Here is a 26895-nt window from a genome sequence, read left to right as displayed (position 1 = left end):
CAAACAAAACATCAATTAACATAAGATAAAAATAAATGATTAAGAAAAGGAAAATATGACTTTGGAAGTGTCCCATCCATCTGATACCGTTTTCATTCTGTGACCTTGCGTAGATCCTTTATCCTGGCATAGCTTCAGTTAAAGTTGTCAACTTGACCCAGGAAGAGCCTCAGTAGAGGAACTGCCTCCAGCAGCTTGGGCTTTGGGCGTGTGTGTGAGCATTTTCAAGATTGGTTATTGAAGAAGGGCCCAGACCACAGTGGGCAGTATCATCCCTAGGATGGTGGACCTAAGCTGTGTAAGAAAGGTAGCTAAGCAGGCCAGAGTAAGAAGGACAGTAAGTGGCATTCCTTGGTGGTCTTTGCTTCAGTTCCTGCCTCATGTTCCTGACCTGACTTGGTTGGATGACAGACTGTAACCTATAAGTCAAACCCCTTTCTCTAATTGTTTTTGGTCAGTATTTTCTCATAGCAATGCAAAGCAAACTAGAACATTCTCTGTGAGCTTTGTCTTATTGTAAGAAAAGAGGACAGCAATTCTAATCTTGTGAAATGATCTTGTATGTGCGTCACCTGTCAGTAGTATGTCAGGATTAGAAATGCAGGTGCCCTATTTATCGTCAAATAATTTATCATTTTAAAAACATACTCAAAACACAATTATATAAAGTAGTGACTACTTACAGGTACTCTATTTTGCATAGATTTTTCAAAGGACTATTTATTGCTTGAGGTTCAATGTGTGTCACAAACTGAGTCATAACATCGTGATTTATATTTACCTCCCACCCACTCAGGTTTCTTTCTGGAGATCTTTACACTAGAAAGAAATTACGGTCTTGGGAAATTAAACAAGAAACTGAAGTTCTAGGTGGGAAACAAGAGCAGGCCCACGGGTAGCTCTTTTTAGATACAGCTCCCAGCGGAGGGACATGAGCAAATTCCAGCGGTTTTTTTTTTTTTTTTGCGGAGGAAGACGCTAGGGGCGGGGCTTAGCAGCTGAGGAAGGCGGGGCTAACAATGCCGCGTGGGGTGAGAGATGCTGGAGGCTGTTCTGGCATGTTACCATTGGGCAAGGTTGAGAGTGACGTAATAGCCACGCGCCTTCAGCTTCGGGCAGCCGCTGGACGGCGTTTGCGCACGAGGAGCTGGTTGCCGCTGCAGCCGCCTGGGATTGTGGGGATTGTGTCTGCCCCTCGGCTGCCGTGGAAAGCCGAAGGTAGGGGAGGTGGGGGCCCCGGGCCCTGCAGCGGGACGCGGGGTGGACGGCGCCGGCCCGGCCTCCTGCCGTTAGCGGCCTCCTCCCTCCCGCGCTCTCCGCACCTTCCCACAGTATTCCGGGTCCCGCCACATCCACCTCAGTGCCTAGCGGGCGAGACGTCCAACAGCACCCTGGACTGGCAGCCCAAAAGCTGTGCTCTGCCTCCGTGTCACGTTCCTCTTAGCGACGCAGTGCCCCCTCCAACGCCAGAAGAGGGGGCAGTGGCTTTGGCCTGCACATCTGTTTTGAGTTTCCTTCTTTTATCCTTCACCTTCGGCCTCAGTTTTGCCACATCTGTCCAAAGAAGGGGTGAATTAGATGTTGCTCTCTGAGACACTTCCAGGGTTGACGTTTTTGGTGATTGGTCGGTACCTCCCGAGTCTCTTGACATGGTATTGCGCCCTATCTCTCTAGTATTCTACCTCCCCATTTGCATGTTTTCCTTTGACGCACAGGTTATAAGGTTGTGGATTTTATTGTGATTTCAGATTACTTTATGCTTAATCTCTAGGCCTCCCCCAGGAACTTTGAATAAAGTATTATGTAGGCACCTGCTGCTCACATAGCAGGTGTTCCCGGTCAGATGGTCCCTGAATCCTTCCGATGGGAAAGGATTCCGGAACTGGATTCCAGAAATGTCCAACAACCGAGAAAGTAGTAGCAACTTCTTTTTGCACTGTTAGGTGCCTATAAGTATACATTGATGAGGGCTGGAGATGTAGCTCAATGGTGAAGCCCTGGATTCAATCCCTAGCGTCACATATACCAGGTGTATACACTATAGTGTGTGCCTATAATCCCAGTACTAAGGAGTAAAGCAGGAGCAGGAGCATAAGAGATTTCATTGTTATCCTTAGCTGCACGGAGTTCCAGCTCAGAAGACTTGAGACCTTCTATTTATCTAATCTCTATGACCCATGTGTGGGGTCAGTTTCTAATACGTATTTATTTAAAAAATTATTTATTTTTATGTATGTGAGTACACTGTAGCTGTACAGATGGTTGTGAGCCTTTATGTGGTTGCTGGGAATTGAATTCTAGGACCTCTGATCAACCCCGCTCGCATTGGCCCAAAGATTTTTTTTATTATTATAAATAGGTACACTGTAGCTGTCTTCAGACTCACCAGAAGAGGGAGTCAGATCTCATTACGAGTGGTTGTGAGCCACCATGTGGTTGGTGGGATTTGAACTCAGGACCTTCAGAAGAGCAGTCAGTGCTCTTACCCGATGAGCATCTCGCCAGCCCTAAAATGTATTTATAATGCCTGGTTTCCGTTCAGATCCAGATGGCTCTCCCACTCAAACAAAACAAAACTGCAGACTGCTTTGAGGGAATGGTTAGATTAACCCACGCTAGGTAGGCAGGAAGAAAATGAATCCTCCCTGTTTGCTAAGAGAAGAAACTGATGTGTTTACAAATACTAGCAGTATTTGTTTTGAGAGTGTGAAAGATTGTGTGTATGTATGTGTTCTGTGTGTGTGTGTGTGTGTGTATGGCCTTTTTAGCTTTATACTAAAAAGTTTTTTGTTCTGATATAAAATATAGACGTTTAGAGATTAGATAAAATTTTAATGGAAACCATAATGTAATATTAGGATTGCTATTTGTGTGACATGGGTCAGTGTTCTTCATGGGACTTGGCTCTTGAATGCTTAAGATGAGCTGTCACATCAGATTGATCATAACCTTTCTTTCAGGCAGTAAATTCAATCTGCATATTAATACTTGTGCTGTTTTAGGGAAACTGGCAATTGAGAACACTGCATATTTTACTGGTAATGGGCAAGGGGAGTATGTTAGTAGACACATGACAGCTCAGAAATAAAAATCGCATGGCACTTAATGTTGTTTTCTTTCTCTTTCCTGTTGTTTTTTGAAGACTGTTTCATCTCTACTGAGGCCAACTTTGAGCCCCTGTATGTCTCATGACAGGGAAAAAGGCCAATTAAGTGAAACTGAAAAATAACAAAATGGATTTCAAAATAGCAAATACACTAGAAGCTCCAGTCTACTCTCTCTCAGTGGTGTGTGTAGGTGTAGCTTTGGGGGCTGGGGGTGGGCAAGATCTAAGTGATGTGGCTAGCTTCCAAAGCAGTTTTAAAACTCCACACCTAGAAATTGTTTTCATAGATCAGTCACATTAGCATCTCACACTTTTTTCTAAAAACTAAATGGCACATGGTTATAAAACCTTGACACTATCTTCAGATAAATTAAATCTTTTTTAATAAAAAATTGTATTTAGAAGCATTCAGAATGTCAACAAAACAGTCACAATTTCTTTTGCAATTACTGAGTGGTATTCAGTTAACAGAACAACAATCATCTTCGTATAAGCTGCATCAGAGCCAACTGAAGATGAAAAAAAATAAAACCAAAAACCCAACTACTGTCCCCATATATAACTAATTTGTGCTATGTATCAACAAGAACCTGCTTTAAATTTCCATGCCAATTTACAACCCCCAGACTGTACCAGGCAAGGTTAGTGGCTATTGAAAATACTACCAGGACAGGGTTATCTAAAGACACATTTGGTAGTGTTAACTATACAAAAAAAGACACTGTACAGTTTAAAAACAAATCTTAGCCTTACATTTCAGTATTTTTCTTTAAGAGGAGTGAGTTGTGTACAGGGGTTAAATGCTTTATAGACAAGAAAAAAAACTGCACTAGAACCAACTTATCCTCTTCCTCCTCTTCCTCCTCCTCATCCTTCTTTTTTTTTCTCTTTTCAGCCTTGACCACTCCCTTTTTCGCTGCATTAGGTTTTCCTTTAGCTCTCTAGGCAGCAATATTCTTCTCGTACTTCTCCTTCAGCTTGGCAGCCTTCTTCTCACAGGGCTGCTTGTCAACTGCTGCAGTGTTGTTCCACATCTCTCCTAGTTTCTTTGCAACATCATCAATGGATAAGCCAGGATGTTCACCTATGATTTGGGGGCGGTACTCAGAACAAAACAAGAAGAAGGCCGAAGCAAGCCTCTTGAGTGCACTGGGGTCCTTGAACTTCTCTTTGGTCTCCCCTTTGGGGAGGGATGTAGGTTTTCATTTCTCTTTCATAAGGAGCCTTGTCAGCCTTTGCCATATCTTCAGATTTCCCCTTTTCTTTAGCAGACATGGTCTTCCACCTCTCTGAGCACTTCCTGGAGAACTCTGAGAAGTTGACAGAAGTCCGGGTGCTTCTTCTTGTGCTCCTCCCAGCAGGTTTACACAAAGAATGCACATGTGGACATTTTGCCTCTCGGCTTCTTCTTTTTTTTTTTTTTTTCTCTGTATAGCCCTGGCTGTCCTGGAACTCACTTTGTTGACCAGGCTGGCCTTGAACTCAGAAATCCGCCTGCCTCTGCCTCCCGAGTGCTGGAATTAGAGATGTGTGCCACCACGCCCGGCTGCCTCTTGGCTTCTTAGGATCCTTTGCCCATGTTTAGTTGATTTTCCCCCATGAGGCACTGAGTCACCCAGTGCCTGTCCGGCTCTTGCTTGCCCCAGTGCTGTCTCTATGGAGCTCAGTCTCCAAATTGTGTTGTGCTAAAAAATGCCTAAAATAAACTACTTGATCTGACTCCAGAAGTTTGAACCAACACTGGCTACTGAGTTGTGTTGAACCAAACTGCCTCCTTGTCTCCTGGAGATCGTCACTCTGCTGGCTGTGGAGGTCACAAAGACCCCTGTAGTTGTCCATATTTAGAGTGGATCTTGCCACATCAGTTAACCTAATTAAGAAAATTTCCTTGAACTCCAGAGATCTGCCTGCCTCTGCCTCCTGAGTGCTGGGATTATGCTGGCATTAAAGGCATACACTACCACCACCTGGCTCATCGCATCTATCTTAAACTAACCTAGTAAGGTGGGCATCGTTCTGTTTTATTAAAGAAGAAATTGAGGTTCAGTATTTTCGCTAAGGTAAAAGTGAAGGGTGGAGTTGCATATTTACTTATGCCTAGTTATGCCTGTAAGGGATGTTTGCTTTGGGTTATAGACAAACTTGGGCAGCATAGGAAGATCCTGTCTTTTAATAAAATGCTTGATGCAGTCAGAAATTAAAGCTAGCTCATGATTCAGATTTCCTCCCTTGTTCATTGCACATACTCTGCCGTGGTTGGACATTTTTCTCACCTTTCCAGAAGCCTTATCCCGTGTGTGAGTCAGGCCCTGTGGAACACGATGGGGACATCAAAACAAAGAGTTCTGTTGTTAAGGTGCTCATTGTGTTTTTCAAAGATGAGACGGCCTTATGGTCCTCCCTTCTCCCCTCTCTCAGTCCCTTTCTCCGTCCCTCTCCTCTTTTGAAAAAAAGGTTTCACTATACTGCCTTAACTGTCCTGGAATTTCTATGTAGACCAGCCTGGCTTGGAAGTCTCGGAGATCTATCTGCCTGTCTGTGCCTCCGTGCCAGGCTGGCTTGTCTTTTGTTTTGTTTTGTTTTTGAATGAGATGACTAGCTGCAGCTAAGGGTCATCATGGAAAGAAGCTAGTTTCTTGGTGGTGTTCAGGAGGGTGAAAGCTATGAATTTCCTCTTTGGTTCTGTTTTCTAACTTGCTGATCAGTTCACCACCAGTTCGAGGTTGTAACATGTTTGATGAACTCTAGCTTTTAATTTTTTTTTTTTCTGAGACATTGTTTTCTCTGTGTAGCTCTGGAACTCTGCCCTGGAACTCAGTCTATAGACCAGGCTTGTCTTAAACTCAGACATCTGACTGCCTCTGCCTTCCTAGAGCTGGGACTAAAGGTGTGCGCCACCACTGCCTGGCAGCTTTGTAATTCTTAAAAAAATTATGTGCATAAATGTTTGTTTTTGTTTGTTTGGTTTGGTTTTTCGAGACATGTTTCTCTGAATAGCCCTGGCTGTCCTGGAACTCACTCTGTAGACCAGGCTGGCCCCGAACTCAGAAATCCGCCTGCCTCTGCCTCCCAAGTGCTGGGATTAAAAGCGTGCGCCACCACTGCCTGACATGCATGAATGTTTTATTGCATGTATATTTGTGCACCATGTGTATGCCTGGTGTCTTGAGGCCAGAAGAGGTTGTTGGATTCCCTGAGACTGAATTTATAGATGATTGTGAGGTGCCATGTGGGTGCTGGAAATTGAATCTGGGTCTTCTGGAAGAACAGCAAGTGCTCTTAACTGTTAGGCCATCTCCCCCACCTTTTTAATTTTTAGATGTTTATAAGGTAGGAATTTCTGTTTTACTTATGAATATTCCAGGTATTTCAAAACAGAAGTTGTTCTTTTTTTTAAAGACTTATTTATTATTATATCTAAGTACACTGTAGCTGTCTTCAGATGCACCAGAAGAGGGAGTCAGATCTCATTACAGATGGTTGTGAGCCACCATGTGGATGCTGGGATTTGAACTCAGGACCTTCGGAAGAGCAGTCGGTGCTCTTAACCACTGAGCCATCTCTCCATCCCAAAGTTGTTCTTTTTAAAGTTGTTGGGAATTGATGCCTTTAAGATAGTCCTGATGTCATATACTTATCTATCCAGCATTTGGGAGTCTGAGGCAGGAGGATCATGAACTGACTGAGGGTTAGCCTGGGTTCCACAGGAAGTTCCAGGAAAGTCTGGACTAAAAGGTAAGACCTTGTTTTGAAACTTCAGAACAACAAAAGCAGATTGTTTTTTTTCCCAAGTCCATATGGCAATGAGAGTTGGAAAAGAACCGCAGTGGCAGTAGAGGAGGAGGTGGGGAGTTTCTACCTGGCCTCCTCCAAAGAGGCTCGAGTTGGCTTTGTTTTTCACTGTCTCTGTTGCAGACCTTGGACTCTGAGGTGTTTTGATTTACCATCTGCTCCTCTGGTGCCTTCTGTGCTGTCTTTTCACAGCTGAGCCTGTGTTCCTAGACTGAACAGTGGAATCTCTGGGTAGGGAGTGTCTGAGATTTAGTTACTTTTCATGTCCACAGGGAAATGGGAAGGGGCATGCCTCTGAGGTCTGCTCCCCCGCCATGAAGCTGGCCAAGGAGTTTGGTTGTTACATCTGTTGATGGTCAGTTCTAGTCATCACTGACAAATAAGTAGCACAGTTGGTGAAGCGACCTTTACATGTGGCCACTTCTCTCTTGGCCAGTCCATTGCCCCTGCTGCTTTGTATGTTAAAGAGTTCTAGAAACAGAAAGAAGAACCTGAGATGCATGCAAAAGGTATTGATTTTAATTTAATAAGTCTGTATATATATATCTCTTGTAGTCCATATTGGCCTTGAACTTAGTATGTAGTGAGATTGGCCTTGATCTTCCTACCTCTGATTCAGACAAGGTTACAGGTATGTGTCACTGTGCCTGGTTTAATTTTTTTTTAAAGATTTATTTATTTATTTATTTATTATATGTAAGTACACTGTAGCTGACTTCAGACACCCCAGAAGAGATTCAGTTATCATTACAGATGGTTGTGAGCCACCATGTGGTTGCTGGGATTTGAACTCAGGGCCCTTGGAAGAGCAGTCGGTGCTCTTAACCACTGAACCATCTCTCCAGCCCAGCCTGGCTTAATTTTAATTTTATATTTGGTTGTCAGGATCTTGCTATTAAGCTTAAGCTAGCCTGTAGTTCAAGCTGACCTCAAACTTCTGATTCTATTGTTTCAGCCTTCTATGTGCTGGAATTATAGGCATGTGCCTCAACTAAGTGAACATTTCTTTACTTCTGGATACTGTTTCAGGCTTAAATTTTTACAGCCAATTAAACTATATGTGTGACTGATCAATGCTGATCCTGTGGACTGAAGCCTGTTAGTTTTCTAGAGTTTGGTCAGACAGCTCCTCTCGTGGAGATCTCACAGAAATTAAAGACATTTAAGCTTGAGACAGTTCTCAGAGGTTAAGAATTCCTGCTGCATCAGGGACCAGTTCGTAAGCAAGGTATTTAAAGGTAACCTTGGTCTTTTATAGTCAGTAGGAAGTTGGGTTTGATTGTGTTTGTGATGTAAAGTCTCCATCCTGAGACCCTTTTGCTCATGGTGCTTTGTCCTGGAGGACATCACTGAAGAAGATGTTTCTCAGTTTTCCCCTCCCTGGTAAACATGGTTCGGATTCAGAGTGTAGCTATTGATCATAGTTATTTTATTTAGATGAGCCTCATGTAGCCCAGGATGACCTATAACTCATTTAAAAGTTGAAGATGACCTTGAGGTTATTGAAACTGTTTTTTTGATTCTCTTACCTCTACCTTTAAAGTGTGTCACAGGGGTTGATGTGGTGCTGGGACCAAACCCAGGTCTTTGAATATCTAAGCAAATGCTCTACCAGCTGAGCTACATCTGTAGCCCCTGTTTATGTTTTCATTTGCTTGGTTTTGGGGGTCTACAGCCAGGAGATACCTCTCTAGTTTTTTAATGCATCAGTTTTGCGATTGATGAGTTCTTTTATTGATGATTAAAGTGAGCTCTAAGCAAATTAAGTGGGCCACATAACTTCTTTAAAACTACTTATATTACTGGGATTCTGGTGATAGTGAGAGCCAGGATACAAGCCTGCGGGGCTAACAGAGGGTGACCAGAGAAATTATTAGGATTGTTGAAAACATCATAGAGGGGCTGGAGAGATGGCTCAGTGGTTAAGAGCACGGACTGCTCTTCCAAAGGTCCTGAGTTCAAATCCCAGCAACCACATGGTGGCTCACAACCATCCGTAATGAGATCTGACGCCTTCTTCTGGTGCGTCTGAAGACAGCTACGGTGTACTTAGATATAATAATAAATAGATCTTTAAAAAAAAAAAAGAAAACATCGTAGAGAGGCAAGATGCTTTTGTGATTAAACATCTTTGGTAATAGGAAACAAGAAATCTGTAGGGAAGGACAAAGCCCCACCTCATCTACTGTCTCACATCTAAGGGCTTCCTAATGTACGCCTTTGTTTTCTTTTTTTTTTTATTGGATATTTTCTTTACTTACATTTCAAATGTTATCCCCTTTCCTGGTTTTCCCCCACTCCCAGAAGCCCCCTATCCTATCCTCCCTCCCCCTGCTTCTATGAGGGTGTTTCTCCACCCACCCATCCACTCCCACCTTCCCCTACACTGGGGCATCTATCAAGCCTTCATAGGACCAAGGGCCTCTCCTTCCATTGGTGCATGGCAAGGCCATCCTCTGCTACATATGCAGCTGGAGCCATGTGTACGCCTTTGTTGATAGCTTAGTCCCTGGGAGTTCTGGGGGCATCTGGTTGGTTGATATTATTGTTCTTCCTGTGGGGTTGCAGTCCCCTTCAACTCCTACAGTCCCTTCTTTAACTCCTCTATTAGGTACCTCGCTCCTTTGTTTTCTGCTCACATAGAGGTGTCTTCTGTCTTGCCCTTTCCTCAGAAGAAATAAGATTTGAGTCTTTCTCTGAATCAGAAATAGTACTCTGGCCAGACTGCTTTGTTGTCGGTGAGGAATAGGACTATAGACACCAGTGGACTGTATCTGGTGACCTAAGCAACCCTTGAATACCTCTCTAAAAGAGAAAGAGAGGGAAAAACAAAGAGTACATGTGAAAACAGTCTAAAACAGACTTATTTGGGCATGTGGTGTTATGCTATCTGTTTGCTAGCTACCAGATTTCTTTTCTGTAAGCCTTAGTATTGGGTCTGCAGGAAGGGACTAACACCTCCTCCTCCTGTAGCTGTGCCGAGAGGATAGATATGGAAAGTGCAGCCTCTGGTAGGGTGTAACTGCTCTGCTGGCAAGAGTCCATAGGATGGGGATTTTCTGCCTGGTTCAGAGCCTGTGTGGAGGAGGTCTCTTGCTTTCTGATCTTCAGCCAGATGTGAAGCAGTGATCATATAAAGGGGTCCTGGACCTCAGTCAAAGCTTTCCCCTGATTTCTCTGCTCATTTCTGGCCTTTGGTACAGGTCTAGGAAAGCACAGCTTTGTGCTGAAGTTGACTGTTTTTCTATTGAAGAATTATAGCTGATGAGCTGGGTCTGGTGGTATATACCTTTAATCCTAGCACTTGGACCTCTGAGTTTTAGGCCAGTCTGGTATACAAAAGCTAGTTCCAGGACAGCAAGGGCTGCACAGAGAGACCTTATCTCAGTCTTCTCTCCCCATTAAAAAAAATATTTATAGCTGAATTGGGTGTGATGACAAATGTTTATAATCCCAGCACTTGGGCAGTGCAACAGGAGAATCAGAAGTTTAAGGACATCTTTTTTTTTTTTTAAAGATTTATTTTATTTATTTATTATATGTAAGTACACTGTAGCTGTCTTCAGACACACCAGAAGAGGGCATCAGATCTCATTACGGGTGGTTGTGAGCCACCATGTGGTTGCTGGGATTTGAACTTTGGACCTTTGGAAGAGCAGTTGGGTGCTCTTACCCACTGAGCCATCTCACCAGCCCCTAAGGACATCTTTATATAATAAATTTGAAGCTAGCTTGGGCTACATGAAACACTGTTTTATCAAACCAAAACAGGTCTGATTGGTTAGCTGAGTTATTTAGAATGTGATTCTATTGAAACCAAAACAAACTATTTAAAGTCTTTATACCTGATACAATGGGAGTAGATAAAATGCCCCGAAGCCATTTCACCACACTAATCTCAAACCAGTTTATTTTACTTTTTAAAATTGAGCACTGTAACTCTAGTGCCTATGCCTTGTTCTTTGGAATGAATCTGGGTGAAACCTCATTATTCTGTGGGAAGCCAGTCTGACTTGGTTTAAAAAAAAAAAGGAATTAAAGAGAATTTTGAAGAAAATGCCCTTGTTTTAAACTTCTCGGCAAGCCTCTGCAGTTTCTTTCTTACCTTGTCTATTGCTCTGTTTCCCACTACTGTGCTTCTCAGTCATTACAGAAACCACCTCCTATTTCAAACTTCCTACATGCAGTGTTGCACAGTGAACACAGCCCTGGACACCTTCCATGGCACCCACTGCAGTGTTGTCGTGGTGTTCTAAGCCAATGACCACGTATCCCTGTCTGACAACTGGAATTACACTCTGAATTGTTACTCACCTGTGCCCTCTGTTCCTGATAGACCAGGCATGTGCTGAATTAAGCGTGCCGTGTGCTTGTGTCCCTGCCGGCTCTCTTGCCAGAGCATTCTGGGAGCTCTGCTTTATGCTGCAGAGCTGCCTTCTTTGGTGAGCCCCATTAACTCCTTATCGGTATCCCATAGCAACACCTTGGTAATTGAATCCAGCGCTCCTTATTCTGGTTAGTTATTTGTCTCTTATTGTATGGCTGCTCAAGGACGCGGGGTATACTTTTATTTTGTGTCTCCTAGCATAATGCTGAGTATATTATAGACACCATGAATGTTGTTGAATTAACTTGGAAACCCACCCGAGAACTGTTAAAATCCTCCTTCCTTGATGCCCAGCAGCAGTGAGTTCACCACGCTCTGTTCTTAAGCCCGCCATATCTAAAGCTGCCTGATTTCTTAGACCATGTCTTATGTTCTTAACTAGATTAGAAATTCCTTTAGAGAGTGCCTTCCTTATTTCCTGTCGGTACTCATTCCTCAGCACAGTTTCTGGCACAGAGATGGGGTTTGAGAAAAGCTTGTTAGTACAGAATTCTGCCGTTTGGCCAGTTAAAGTATCTGCTCAGTTGAGCAGTTTCTTCTGTTGCTCACTGAACGGGAGACAACAACTTAAGTATTTTCAGGGCCAAGTTAGTATGAAGCAACAAAGAAGGGTGGGCCTGTGTTAGACTGCAGTGTTTATGTGGTTTATGAGGGGAAGCTGCTTGTTAGCTTGTCTTGGGCAAGCATGGCTCTCATGACCTCATTGTCTCTTATGACAAGAGAAGCTAGAAACAGATATTTTTTTTTTTTTTTGGTACAGTCTCTGGGGATTATCATAGCTCATCTGTGGTCTGCTTTTCACCTGTTCCAGACCTTTGGGTAGAGACCAGAATTTACATATTTAGATTATTCATAGAAGAATAAGAGTAGAGGACATACCTGGATGCTTTTGAAGGAGTTTTGGTGAAAGCCTGGCTCTGGTTAGAGTACCTAATTGGGCTGGTCTTGTAGAACATCACTTGAGTTCTCTGCCCCATTCACCCGAGTACTCTGACTTTGCTGGGTTATGAAAAGCAACTTAAAATATTAAAAACTGTGTGTGTGTGTATGGTATGTGCACATGAGGACTGGTGCCCTCAGAGGCTAGAGGTCTGTTAGAACTTGAGTTACAGGTGGTTGTAAGTTGTCTGACATGGTCTAACTCAGGTCCTTTGCAAAAGCAGTATGTGCTCTTTAAAAAAAAAAAGATTAAAAAAAATTTTTTTAAAAAAAAATTAAGTGCATTGGTGTTTTGCCTGCATGTATGTCTTTGTGAGGATGGCAGATCCCTGGAACTGGAGTTACAGACAGTTGTGAACTGCCATGTAGGTGCTAGGAGTTGAACCTGGGTCCTTTGCAAGAACAGCCAGTGTTCTTAACTGGCTGAGCCATCTTTCCAGCCTATTAAATTTTTTCTCCCCTCCCCTCTCCTCTGCTCTCCTCTCCTCGTCTTTGAGATAGGGTTTCTCTGTGTAATAGCCTTGGCTGTCCTGGAACTCACTTTGTAGACCAGATTGGCCATAACCTCACAGAGATCCTCCTGTCTCTGCCTCCCAAGTCCTGGGATTAAAAGCATGCACTACCATGCCCATTCCTTATGTGCTATAACCACCAAGCTACCTCTCCAGCCCCCAAAGCTGTTTTTGAAAGATGGTGTCGCTGGGATGCCTGTAAATTTTGTCTTTTTGCCCAGTCTCTGCTGAGGCCGTTTGACAGTTCTAGGACTGTAGTGTTCAGGCTGGTGTAGCCCAAGGTCCCAGGAACAGTCTGTGAAGAGCCCTGAAGGAGCAAACACATGAAGGAAGTATATGTATGAGATGATGGCCTAAATGTGGCCAGCCAAAGGGCAAAGCAGTGTAGTACCCAGGGGAGTTGGTACGGCATGGAAGCTTTTGCAAGGCAAGCCCTCCCTGCTGGTTCTCACTTTCTGGCAGTCCCGGAAGTGCTTGTTTGGCTTTACCTTCTGGGAAGGGGAATGTTGCTGTTGATGTGATTCCCAACCAAGGCAGAAACTAGCCAGTTGGGACATCCCTGGAAGAACATATGAGAAACTGAAAGCAGATGATGTCTCTGTGAGAATGGGATGGAGGGAAGACTCGGCTTTTCCTCATACACCTTGTGTTTATTTTCAAAGTTGTAATTTTTTAAAAACAAAATCTTAGCCGGGCATGGTGGTGCTCGCCTTTAATCCCAGCACTTGGGAGGCAGAGGCAGGCGGATTTCTGAGTTCGAGGCCAGCCTGGTCTACAGAGTGAGTTCCAGGACAGCCATAGCTACACAGAGAAACTCTGTCTCGAACTCCCCCCCCCCAAAACAACAACAACAACAACAAACCCCACAAAAAACAAAAAACAAACTTTTTTAAATTTAGGGAGATGCTTTTTTATGTATGAGGTTTATCTGCATGTACACCTGCATAGGATCACATTATAGATGGTTGTGGTTGCTGGGGATTTGAACTCAGGACCTCTGGAAGAGCAGCTAGTGCTCTTAGCCACTGAGCCAACTCTCCAGCCTGTAAGTTTGTATTACTGATACTAGGAATTGAGCCCAAGACATGTACTCTCCCTTGTTATTAATAATTTGTATTCATTAATTTTATTTTGTATGTGTAAAGAGGGTAACTCTTTAGAGCACATTCTCCCTTGCCATTTTGTAGGCCCTGGGGATTAAACATAGGACAGCAGGTCTGTGTGTGAGTGCTTCTACCTGCTGAGTCATATCCCTGACTGCTGCTGCTGCTGCTGCTGCTGCTGTTAGACACTGTTTCCTTCTGTAGCCCTGACTAGCCTAGAGAGCAGGCTGCCCTTGAATTCTTGGATAGTTCTGCCTCTGCCTTTAAAGTACTGAACCAGCAAGCATATACCATCATGTCTGGCTCCCCCCTCCCCCCCCCCCGAAATATAAGAGTGATATAGGCAGGTCTGGCCTCCATGCTGCTGTGCAGCTGAGGAAGACCTTCAACTACTTCTGATCTTCCTGCCTCTACCTTGCAAGTGTTTGGATCACAGGTGTGCAATGTCACACGTGATTTATGCGGTTTTGGAGATAGAACCCAGGGCTTTGTGCAAACACTCTTCCATCCGAGCTACGTTTCCAGCCCTCATCATTAATTTTCAGAGCATCCCTGCATAGACCTGTATGTGAGTTTCCTTATTATTCCCGAGATGTACATTTCTCTGCAAGTCCATAGACCCAGTCACTATAGATTGTACTTCAGAGGTGACAGATTGGACTTGGAGTTTGTTATTCAGGGGTCTTTGGGATGACAGTCAGGCTGAAAATATGTCCAGTATTTTCAAATTGTTTTGAGGACCTTTCGAACATATTATTTTAAAAAAGACTTACAAATATGCTATTTTGTGTGATACTTAGAGCATCTTTATTTTATTGTAGTAAAAACATGAGGCTGACCGAGTCTGTCAGAAGCACACAGCTACAAGGACAGTGCTGTGACTGACTAGCAGCCTTACCTCATGTCCACATGCTTTGCCTTTCGTTCTTGTGCTCTAGTTGTCGTCCTCTTCTCCGGGTTTTCTGAGCTGTTTCAGCTGGGGCAGGAATAAAATTCTCATGGTTCTGCTTTTGTTTTAAGCCTTCCCAACTCAGGACTCTAAATTACATTGGCATTAATAGGGGTCAGTAGTATCTTCTTTATTTTCTTTTTTTAATTTTTTTTTTTTATGATTTTTTGAGACAGGGTTTCTCTGTGTAGCCCTGGCTGTCCTGGATCTTACCTTGTAGACCAGGCTGGCCTCAAACTCAGAAATCCGCCTGCCTCTGCCTCCTGAGTGCTGGGACTAGATGCGTGCGCCACCATGCCTGGCTCTTCTTTATTTTCAGGGTGAGGTGAAACTAAGGCTCTGTTGAGATTGAATCTTTTAGGGGAGTTTGACAGCCTGGTTACCTGTTCTTTGCTGAGACTTATTGCTGCTATTAGGAAGAGGGCTTTGTTTCCAGGTTACAAATCTTTTTAGCAAAGAAGTAAGTATGGAATAGAATTGGAAAGACTCATGTGGTCTTTGGATCTGCTGATTTAATCTTCACAACCCAGAGAGAGTAACCGTTGTAAAGTGTGCAGGATAGGTTTGGATTAATATCCTGACAGCGTGTGGCATGGCATGTAGGACATTCCTTGGAGGTCTCCTCACCATACAAAGCTCTCCTTTGCTGGGTGGCCTCTTCTGTAGGCATTTCTAGCAGCGGTTGTACACCATGTGAATCATCAGCTTCCCTAAGCTTCTTCAAACCCCATCGTTAACTGATGGAAGGCCTTCCATGGGAGGCAGAATGAATAGCCCCCCTCAGACAGAGTTTTAATTGTCCTTTGCTACCCCTGGATTTGTGCAGGCTATTCACCTCCATTAGAAACGCCAGTTTATCTGTATTGCTAGTCTCTTGAGACATACGCATTATAAATCACCCTCCTTCCTAACTCTGCTACTCCTGAGGTCAAGGGTGTGAAGGTCTCTGGAAACTCTGGGGGTGCACGAGCACCATGGTGGGAAGACTCTTTTGTTTCTAAGAACCAAGCAGAAATCCTTGGCATGGAAACTCTGCTATTTCTACTTGAATCAAAATGTAAAGCTTTCAAACATCGTTCTGTGCATTACTGACACAGCTGGGAGTTGGGGAGGTTCTTTTTAAATCTTTGAAAAAATTTGTTCGTATGTGTAGAGGTCATATCCACCCCCCCTTCGTGTGTGTGTGTGTGTTCTTATGTGTGCTGGTGCATGTGTGTCAGGGTATGTGGCATGTAGATGCCAGCTGTCATCAGAAGCTATTTACTTTGGTTTTTTTTTTTGTTTTGTTTTTTGTTTTTTGTTTTTTTTTGAGATGGGTTCTCTATGCAGTCTTGACTGTTCTTGCTACATAGAGCAGGCTGGCCACAAACTCAGAGATATGTTTGCCTCTGCCTCCTAGATGCTGGGATTAAAGGCATATATCCCTACCCTCCCCCCAACTAGCAACCTTGTTTTTTGGGGAACAGGGTACTTCACTGGGAGCTGGGGCTTGCCACTAAGGCTGGCACTATCCTTAGCACTGCCTTTTTCTGCCCTCCTGGCCTCCAGTGGACCCAGCTTTTTATGTGGGTACTGGGGATTAAACTGAGGTCCTCATCCTTGTGCAGGAGGTACTTTGCCAACTAAACCCTCTCCCCAGCCACGACCTGTGCTGTGCCAAAATGTTGTCGGGGTGTACCGGGTGATAGCTTAGTTACGGCTTCTGCAGACTTAGCTGCTCACCCAGATTGTAGTTCCAGGGGCTTCCATAGGCATTTGAAATCATAAGAAGCGTGAATCAATAATTCCAGTTAGCAAACTCCAGAACATGGCTACCAGGTTGGTTTGTGTGAGCTGGTAAGAGCATTCTCTTTATAAGAAATCAAAGCCAGCCTGCCTTGGGAGGAAATCAAGACACAGTGCGGTAGAAAGCTTTTGGGTCATTGCATTGGCTATGCCCAGGTTCAAACCAGGTGCTCCCTGGGAGACTTCAAAGACTCTTTAACCTCTTTGCTCTTATTTCCTCATTTGCACCCCATAGAGGTTTCAAGGATATACATAGTTAGTAGGCGCATGGTGTCAGTGTTGTGTACCATTTGCTCGCCTCTTCTCTACCTCTTCACCCTTCCTCGGCGTCCTTCGAGGGCCATGTCTGCAATCCGACTAGAATGTCCTTTCAGTCTGTTAGGACACCAGCTCTGCAGATACTCACACAAATCTCCAGGTTCTCCTTTAGTTTTTTCTTTGCAAACCATGGTTCTTGTGTTACAGATTTTAGTAACAGATTCTAGTTCTTGTGAGTCACTTCCAACCCAATATCCTTTACAGTTAGTGGTTAACCTATTGTTATTTGCTGAGCACTGTGTGTCAGATTTGTTTGGCTACTGGGTGGTGGTAAATGAGACAGATGTGGTCTTTGTCCTCAGTAACACTTCTCTGAACTCCCTCCTTAGATGGCTTACTTTTGATTAATCTTGTTCATTCTGTGTGGTTGTCTATGGATTTCCTCCTGAGAGGGCAATCTTCTCCCTCGTCCTAGGGGACAGTGCCTCTTTGTGTTGCGTGGGCTTTGCCTACTGGCTCGCCTGCTCCCAAGAGATGAAAGCAGTGTGCTGAAGCAAAGGGAAAAAGCCCCCAGGGCCACTACTGCCTCAGCCACACAAGTCCCACTGAGCCTGGACTTAGCATTCCTGAATGTCCCTTTTCTCCTTGTACACAAATTATAGTGTTCACTGGTAATTTAAATTCAAATAACCTTCCACCCCCTCTCCTCCTTAAAAAAAAAAAAATAAAGCCTGTGTATTACAGGGTAGAGAACAAAGCAGGCCAAGCTGGTCTCCTGGTGGGGTTTGTTTTATGTTTTTAGCTGGCTTTGTGTGGGTGGTCTTTGCTTTAATAGGGCTGATATGTAGTTCAAGTATATTGATATTCTGTAGTCATAGAGTCCTATCTTTTCCATCCTTGTTTATCATAAATAGTGTGGTAGGTAAATTCGGGGACTTTGGCTGGCAGGCTTCCTGACTTTGCCTCTTTGCTTTAGGCTTCAGACTCCATCTAGCCCCTACTGGGCTCTGCATAAAGAAGGTGCTGTGGCCAGGATGCTGATTCTATGCTTCAAAATAGGAGCCCGAAGATAGCCTTCTGTTTCTGTTAACTCTCCCTATTGCCAGTTTCACTGGCAGTTGCCCAGAAATGTGTATGGGGAAGCAGGCAGAATAGCTCTCTCGGAACCATTTATTTGAGAACGCCCAGTGGAGAAATGAATTGTCCTTTTCACCCTCTCTCGCTGTGGTGTGACATTGTGATTTGGGACTGCTTGTCCCTTTGCATATGTATATGACACATCCAGCCTTGGTGTTTTTCACAATAAATTGTTTTCTGGTTGGTGTTTCCCTCAATTCCTTCATCTTCCTGGGAGACTGGGCAGGTATGCTGACAATTAGGGGACCCAGCTGAGCCTCTTGTTTCTAGGGTCGTGACCTCCAAAGGCCTGGTGAGTGATCCCAGATACACCCCATTAACATCATTGGGCTGATCATTTGCTGTATTTGGACTTAGTGTAAAGAGTCATCGAGAGGCTTGGTTGGAAAGGAGAAGGCATGACATAATTATTGCTTCTGTACCAGTTTAACCTATCAGCCAACAGATTGTCAAGTGCAGGAAAATAATGTTATTATAATGGAATAATAGTTATAATAATCTGCTGACATAGACTTTGATAAGAGGCAGATTCTGAAATAAGTACAGGGGGAGGGGCTAACCTTAAACTACAGCACAAAGAGTGGGTATTATTCCTTCAAGGAGATGCCGTGTAGATGACAATTGAAGTATGAAGTTGTTACCCTCTCTGCATAGGTGGAAGAGCTATGGAGACTTGAGATAGGGTTGTATACCCTGCAATTACTTTCTGAGCAGGTGAGGGAGCACAGAGTGGTTTAAGGTGCTCTGTCTGGACTAAGGGATTGTCTCAGTGCTCAGCAGCGGTGGCTCCTAGGAAAGCCAGAGACTTCTTATTAGGGGGAAGGTTTTATTTGTTTTGTTTTATTTTGGGGACATGGTGTCATTGTGTGGCTCTGGCAGGCTTGAAACTTGCAAGGTAGATCAGGCTGGTCTTGAACTCTCGGCGATACACTTGCCTTTAACTCCTGAGTGCTGGGATTACAGGTATGCACTGTGACATCTAGCTTTTAAAAGGGATTTATTTCTAAAAGTATAAACGTTTGGGTCTGTATGCATATATGTCTGTGGAGGCTAGAGGCATCAGATCCCTCTGGAGCTGGAGTTTCAGGTGGTTGTGAGATGTCCAGTGTGGGTGTTGGAAGTTGAACTTGAGTCACCTGTAAGAGCAGTATGTGTTCTAAATCACACAGCAATTTTTCCAGGACCTCATTTAGGATTTGAAGGAAATCCAGCTTCATCCAGAGTTGTAGAATGGCTGTCGTCTTCATTAGCTCAGCTGTGCTTGATTGTGAAAGACCATCCCAATGAGCCAGCTTGTTGGTGGTTGAAGCTCCCTCATATCAAGAGGGAATGAAGAGGGCCTTTGGACTCAGCCATTCCTCCCAAGTGTTTGTATGTAATTCTGACCTAATTGCATGTGGGTTCTTGGAAGGTGCTAGAGTATTAGGCTGGGGAATGTTAGCTGAAGGGAGCTCCATCTACATGCATATGGGGAAGTCATCATGCATGCTGAGTGAAGACCCTAGTGTGGTTGCTTCATGGTCATCTGTGCTTCTGTAAACGATCCCTACTGTCTCAGTTAGGGTTTTACTGCTGTGAACAGACACTATAACCAAGGCAACTCTTATAAAGGACAACATTTAATTGGGCTGGTTTACAGGTTCAGAGATTCAGTCTGTCATCATCAAGGTGGGAGCATGGCAGCATCTAGTCAGGCATGGTGCGGGCAGAGCTGACAGTTCTACATCTTCATCTGAAGGCTGCCAGCAGTGGAAGACTGACTTTAGGCAGCTAGGGTGAGGTCTTAAGCCCACATCCAAAATGACACACTTACTCCAACAAGGCCACACCTCCTAATAGTTCCACTCCCTGGGCTGAGAATAAACAAACCATAACACTTACCCATGTAAGTCCAGTAAACTGCTTGGTTCCCTAGGGTGGGCTTTGGTGGATCCTACTTTGGCTTGTTGTTGGGTCCTTGTAATGAATGATATTTACATCTTCCCAGGGAAGGAATTACTACAATACCCATAGCTTCAGATAGTGAACCATAGGAAATGCAGACACACTGCATTTTGTCCAAGCCAATGTTAAGGTGTTGGTATAGAAGACAGTCCTTTTCTTTTCCAGAAAGTCACTAGTTCTGGCTAGGAAGATGGTGGTGAAGGGGTGAGGTGACATGTGATCTCTAAGGCACTGAGCAATGAAAAAGTGTTTGGATTTAGGGTGATCTAGGTTTTTTTTTTTTTTTTTTTTTTTTGGCTGTGCTATTCAACCAGTTGCTTAATCTTGCAATATATCAAAATTCCACATATATGTTCTTGACTTGCATTAATATCCTATATCTATAAGGAATCTTTCACTATGCCTGACACTGTGTAGAGCTCAGTAAATATTTCCATCTCTCCATATTCCTACTCCTGCCATCCAAAAAAAAAAAATGGGAAACTAGGGGGAAGATCCTCCAGCTTCTGCAGAAGAGAATTTTGACCTCAATTAGAGCTTTGCCTGAACCTTTGAGCTGCCGATGTTGCTTTGTGAGCCATGATCTATAGTCCTCTGAAGCTGCCTCATAGGGGACACTTTGATAGTTAATGTTTGTACATTTATGCTTTCTGCAAGAAGTAAAGAGGGTTTAAAGTCCCTTTAGGGAGCAGTGTACCTGCCTTTGCAACTTTTTTTCCTTTCCCTTTTCCTTTGGGTAGGTCACTTGGGGGCACTGCCTGCCCTGGGGATCATTCATTTCTTGCAAGGGCTGCTGGTTGTTTGGCTCTGTGTCTTTACTGGGTAAAGGATTTTGTGTTTCTGCTTTGGCCTCTGCTGTGGACTTTTATTTTGGAAGACCAGATAGAGCACACAGACAAGGTGATATCTTTTTAGACTATTTTTGGCAGTAGGCCAGCTTGTCACTATGGCTACCACCCTTAGAAGAATGGCAGGACATAGAAAATAACTTCTGTAAGAAATTTGGAAAAGAAGGGGGAAGGGAGAAATGATTGGGCTTAAGGTCATTTAGGGAGAACAGCTTTTTTAGGTAGAATCTTTTGATTTGGAAACTTTCATTTCCTGTCTCTGAAGTTTTGCCTTTTTAATAATAAACTTATATAGAATGTCTGTTACATTCCTCATACTTTCAGGCCCAGAGATTCATTCATGAACTCTTCAGATATAGTTCCTATTAGAGTGTATTTATGAACGTCCACATTAATCAAAACAGTGACACAAATAGAAAACTGTAACAGTGTATTGGGAGAAAGGAATGGCATACCATCAAAATATTTGGTAGGGATTATCTAGGATGAAGACTGCATCAAGGAAGGTTACCCTGAGATGGTGGTTGAGTACAATTATGAAGAACAAATAACTCTCTACACAGTGTGACATGGGCTGAGCTTTTCAAGCAAAGGCCCCAGCTACTTTTTTTCCTATGACAAATACCTGAGAAAAACAACTTAATGAACAATTAATTTTGACCCACAGGTTTAGATGCCATAGTTCACAGTCTTTGGCTTCATTGACTCGGCTTCTGGTGAGCAGGATATGGTGTAAGGCATGGAGTTAGAAGCTTCACATCTCATTGTGACAGGAAGCAGACAGACAGGAGATGTCAGGATAAGACAGGTGTCCTCCTTCCTCCAATAGTCTGTTCAGATTACTAATCTATCTATACTAATTACTAATCTATATCTATATTTGGTGTGTGTGTGTGTATGTAGGTGCATGTGAGGCTAGAGGTCACTCTTTAGTGTTGTTCTTCAAGTACTATTCACCTGTTTTCTTGAGACAGGGTCTCTCATTGGCTTGGCAATCACTGACTAGGCTAGGCTGGCGAGCTAATGAACCCCACAGATCTCGCATCCCTGCTTCCCCAGTGCTCAAATTAGAAGTCTGTGCTACCACACCTGGCCTTTCTTGTGGGGATTCTGGGCTCACCAGGCTCATTTTGTACAACAAGGACTTTTATTCACTGAGCCATCTTGATGGCCCTATTTTTATTTCTGTGGTGTGTGTGTGTACACACATGTACATGCATGTGTGTGTGCTGCAGCACTCAGAGTTGGTTCTCATTCTGCCATGTGGGTTCTAGGAGTAGAACTCAGGTGATCAGGCTTGGCAGCAAGTGTCTTTATCTGCCGAACCATATTGTCTGCTCACTAGTTTCTGCTGTTTTGTTTTTGTTTTTGTTTTTGTTTTTGAGAGAAGGTCTCACTATGTAGTTCTGACTATCCTGGATGTATGTAGACCAGGCTGGCCCCAAATTCAGAGATCTATAGGTATATTTCTTGAGCTACTTTATTGGGTCCTTATATTTTACCACCCTTTACCCTATTCCACCTTAATCCCTTCCAACCCAACACTAGTAGAAGAGAAAGAAGATTATAAGGGAAAGGGGGCATGGATCTCTTTAGACTACTTTCTGTTGATTAGCGTTGAGTTCCTTGGAACAAGTCCAGTCTTCATCATCAGGATATCCAATTTCTTCTTCTCTTCTCTTTGCTTATGGCCACTTGACAATCCACAGCAACAGGAACCAGCAGCAGGGAGAGCAGCAGCTTCTCCAGCCTCTTACAGCTCTGACGAGAGTACAGCTCTGACGAGAGAGTCCCCGGAATCCCAAGTGCAAACTGCCTTCAGGAGGCAGAATCATGGCCCTCCCTGCCAAAGCAAGAGACAAATTACAGTTAGCTGCTGAGGACAGTCTGAAGCAGCCTCATATCTCACACCTGGGATTAAAACAAAAACATATTCCCATAACATAACTGGGTTTTAAAACCAATACGCTAGCTACAGAGATCTGCCTGCCTCTGCTGGGCTTAAAAGGCACCACCACCATACCTGGCTGGTTTTGTTCTTCTGAGTCAAGGTATTGCTGTGTAGTTGACTAGCCTCAGTCCTCTAGTTGTCTTCTGGCTTTAAGCCTCCTGAGATTATGCTTGAGTACCTCCGTGTTCAGCCTCACAAATGTAAACAGCAGTGTGCTTTACTTCTTTCCTGTGTGCCAGTTCCATTGGGTAGACATCCCAGATTCACCATCACAGCAGGGTGAGGAGGTGCATTCCGGGGCAGTGGCACGAGGATCAGGAGGTCAAGCCTAGTGTTGACTACCCGGAACTCTACTCCCACACCCAAGATCATAGTTAGGGCTGTGGAGCTTATTGAGGAGCTAGAGCACAGAATTTGAAAGGAGGTGGGTGACCAGGTGAGGATGGAGAAGTTGGCCTGCGCTATTGACTCTGATCCAGTGGGGTTTTTTCTTTTTTTCCTCCCTCTTTCCATTCCTCCCACCTTCCCTCCTCCCCTCTTTCTTTTTTTGTGGTTGTTTGTTATATACCACAAGTCCCTCCTACTTCCTCAATCCTCTGACTATACAGTGGAGAGAACTACTTCAGCTCATTTCCAGTATTCTACACATTGACTGCTGTCAAGAGAGAATGTATGTACACCAAAACAGGTCAGCCATGAAGGCACCTCGCATTTAGTTGTCCAGAGGATGCCTTGAGAGGGCTTGTGGTTGTGGAATGAGATGATTGGATTTGTAATACAGGGGGTGGCTTTTGATGCAAAGGAGAATGGGAATCTGAACAGGAGGATTGTTGGAATAGATTGCTTATTTTTCTTCAATCTGCAAATGGATTTTTGGACTTCTTGGGAGAGGGATGAAAGGCCAGGGTAGGGGAGGAGGTGAGAGGATAAGATGTAATGAAAGCACAATATATTCATATGTAAGTGCTATAGGGAAACCCCACTAATACTAGAGTTAGTATACATTAATAATTATAATAAAATGAATAGGAAAATATTCGTTCCCTCTTGCGTCAGGCCCTCTCTCAGTGTCATAGTGTATTGTGAGGGCTAGCTGGCTCCTCAGTAGACATAGTGGTCTAGTTTGGCATCATTCCACCTGCATAGAAGACTTAGAATTTTCAGGTCTGTCACTTGCTAGTGTTTTACAACTTCAGAGCCATTTGTAACCTGCTATGTCATCAGCTTTCTGTTAGCTGTCATTTCTGGGTGGGAGCTAGCTACTTCATTAACCTTGAACCCCGTTAGCCATTGACACTGGGTTTCCCTGAGATTCAGTGTCAAGTTAGCAAAGCTGGCACCTACAGATGGTATAACATTTGGTTCTAGCTGGCATAAAGGAAGTGAGAATTTTGGGTTCTTTGAAAAAGCACAGAGATAGGAATGTGCCTTTGTTTTAATCCCAGGTGTGAGGATGTGGGGCTGCTTCCGACTGTCCACAGAAGCTGCCTGTGGATTTATTTGCCTCATGCTCTAGCAGAGGTGTGAATTTTGCCAGCTGCAGATAGATTCTGTGATTGTGTGACATTTGGAATTCTGGGGAGTTATCAAAGGGTATATAAATGCTAGGGCCCCAAGAGGTTGGCGGGTTGTTGTTGTTGTTTGGTTGCTGTTGGTTGTGGTTTGTTAAGTAGTCATGTGCAAAGAACAACAGGACAAACTAGATATCCTGACAGTGAAGACCAAACTTGCCCTAAGGAACTTGACACCCTTTATGTTGCTCCCTTTATCCCTTTTTACTCTCCTATCTAGTGTTAGGGGGTTGAAAGGGTAGAAGAAAAGGGGTAGAGAATGGTGGAAAGAAAGAAGAACCCACTAAGTAGCAAAAGACACCAGCTACAGGTACACATATTCTTCCCTCCAACAGCTAATGTCTGAGAGGCAGAAACAAACTGGGATTGCTCCCACTATGGCCAGGAAGATAGAAGTAAGTATAGGAGGAGCTGTGGTATAAAGTGCCCTGTGCTGCCAGAAAGTTACCAAGTACATGATAGGCAATTTCAGACCCCTGGCCGATTTAAGATCCTTCCTCAGTGATACTGTGATTCTACCCACTGCCCTGCTCATTTACATGGGAAGGCTGTGTTACACCATGGTGATTAAGAGGGTGGTCCTTGGAGTTGGGCTGATTTGAGTTAGAGTTGAGACAAAGCTCCAACAGGGTGTAGTTTCCCCCTGGGAGAGAAGCAGGCACCAGACTCCTCCTTGTGAAAGCTGTGATGTGTGTTAGCCTAGCAGAGCTTTGGTGGCGGGATCACTCAGAATCGGGTGGGGGGGGGCATTATAGCTGGAAGGCAGAAGATAGAGTCAACGAAATTGCTCATGAGTGTTAAACGTTAATCTTTGTCCTGTTTGGGTTTGGACTATGTTCTGGTCTAATGACCCCACTTTTCTTACTGTATGTTTGTAGTAAGTTTTGAAATAAGGAAGGTGGCTGCTGTTCTTTTTCTTTTATTTTGCAGTGGGTTCTTGTACTATATCCCAGACTGGTTTCAGCCTCAACTTCCAGGATACTGGGCACTGATCTGGCCATATCATAGCCTGGAACACTTACTTTTTTTATTTTTAAATTATTTATTCTCGATGAATTTTACATCATGCACCCCAGTCCCACAGATCTTCCTGTCCTTTCCATGAGAAAAACAAACAAACAAACAAACAAACAAACCAACCAACCATCTTGTCAGGGCAGGCATGTCACACCTTTTGTCCACACGTCTTTACTTGGAAATGTTCATTGCAGTGAGCCATTGGTCCATCAATACTGGATCCTCATGGGATTTCTCTCAGATGTCCTGTTATTCTCCTGTGTCATGGAGATCCCGTGGCTTTGGTTCTGCAGGACCAGCTGCTCCATGTGTTCTGGTAGTTCATAGATGGGGTAGATATTGGGGTAGGCCTGGGTGTTACCTGAGTTGGTCAGCCCACACTAGCTCTCCAGCTCTCTTGCCACTGAGCCAGCTCTCCTTCTTTGCCCAGGTGAGGGGTGGGGCCAGTTCTCATGCACTCATGCCATGGGGGGCAGCTGTCCCGCACCCATACCACCAGGGCCACCTTTACTGTATTGCCCGAGTGAGATACTAGACTACTCTCCTGAGTGCTGCAGCTGGGGGTGGGGCTGGGGAGTGGGGCCAACTCTCCCATGTTGCCCAGGCTAGGGGCAGGGCCAGGGCCAGCTCTCCTGTAGTCACACCCTCAGGAGGGAGTTTTGCTAGTATGAAATGACGAGTTAACATAACCATTTCTCTTATTCCATTTTCTGTTGCTATAGCAAAATGCCTAAAACTGGATAGTTTGTAAAGGACAGAAGTTTATCTTAACTCATAGTCTGAATTCTTCGAAATCAAGAGAATGGGCCAGCATTTTCTTGACTGGTAAGAGCTTCATGTTGCTTTAACTCATGGCAGAAGGTATGAGGGCAAAGGGAGCTTGTGCAGGAGAGACAACGGACAAAGGGAGGCAGCCCACTTCATAACAATCTACTTTCTGGAGAACTAGCCAATTCCTGCAAGAGCTATATTAATTCATCATGACGGTTGTATCCCCATGATATAATCATCTCTTACCATTCTTCTACTTCTGAGAACTTTATCTGCTACTGATTTTTCCTTATTCTAGTTGTATGGATATCTTGCCTACCTGCGCATCTGTGCACCATGCATGTGTGTATGGTGCTTCTGGAGGCCAGAGGGCATCAGATCTCCTGGAACTGGAGTTACAGATGGTTGTGAGGCAGCATGAGAGTGCTGGGAATTGAACCTGGATGCTCTGGAAAAATTGCCAGTGCTCTTAACTCCTAAGCCATCTCTCTCCAGCCCCAGCTACCAGATTTTAATATGATTTTTTTTTTCTGAAAGTAGTATGTAAACCAGAGCAGCACCTGGCATTACCCTGTCTGTGTGCTTCTTGTTGACTGCCTGCCTTCCCTCTGCTTGCTATGCACAGTGAGTGTGCTATCTGCCCTGCGGTTGTATTCTTGTTGTTTGGAGCAGTATTGGGCATAAAGTAGATGACTAGCATTTGTTGAATGAATGGGCTTGTAAATGACAATGTGTTCCTTTATAACTCAGAACCTGGGCTTACAAGTGTTCATATTCATACTGTGTTGTTTCCTAAACAAATGAAATCAAAATGATCTTCTTTCT

General features: G+C 44.0%; 1 protein-coding gene across 2 annotated transcripts in view; it reads left to right on the top strand.

The window, feature by feature from the left end:
• The first annotated feature begins 1069 nt into the window (after positions 1–1069).
• The window catches only part of Sil1 (SIL1 nucleotide exchange factor), a 236064-nt gene continuing 210238 nt past the window's right edge, over positions 1070–26895 (top strand). The window contains exon 1 of one of the 2 annotated variants that reach the window (XM_021150502.2): positions 1070–1218. The gene's annotated coding sequence lies outside the window, so the exon portion shown is untranslated. The remainder of the gene's footprint in view (positions 1219–26895) is intronic. The other variant, XM_021150503.3, reaches the window with a different exon arrangement.

The sequence above is a fragment of the Mus caroli genome, unplaced genomic scaffold (assembly GCF_978045245.1).
Source record: "Mus caroli unplaced genomic scaffold, Mus_caroli_1 scaffold_19, whole genome shotgun sequence".
NCBI lineage: Eukaryota > Metazoa > Chordata > Mammalia > Rodentia > Muridae > Mus > Mus caroli.
This window is presented reverse-complemented; position numbering and strand designations above follow the sequence as displayed.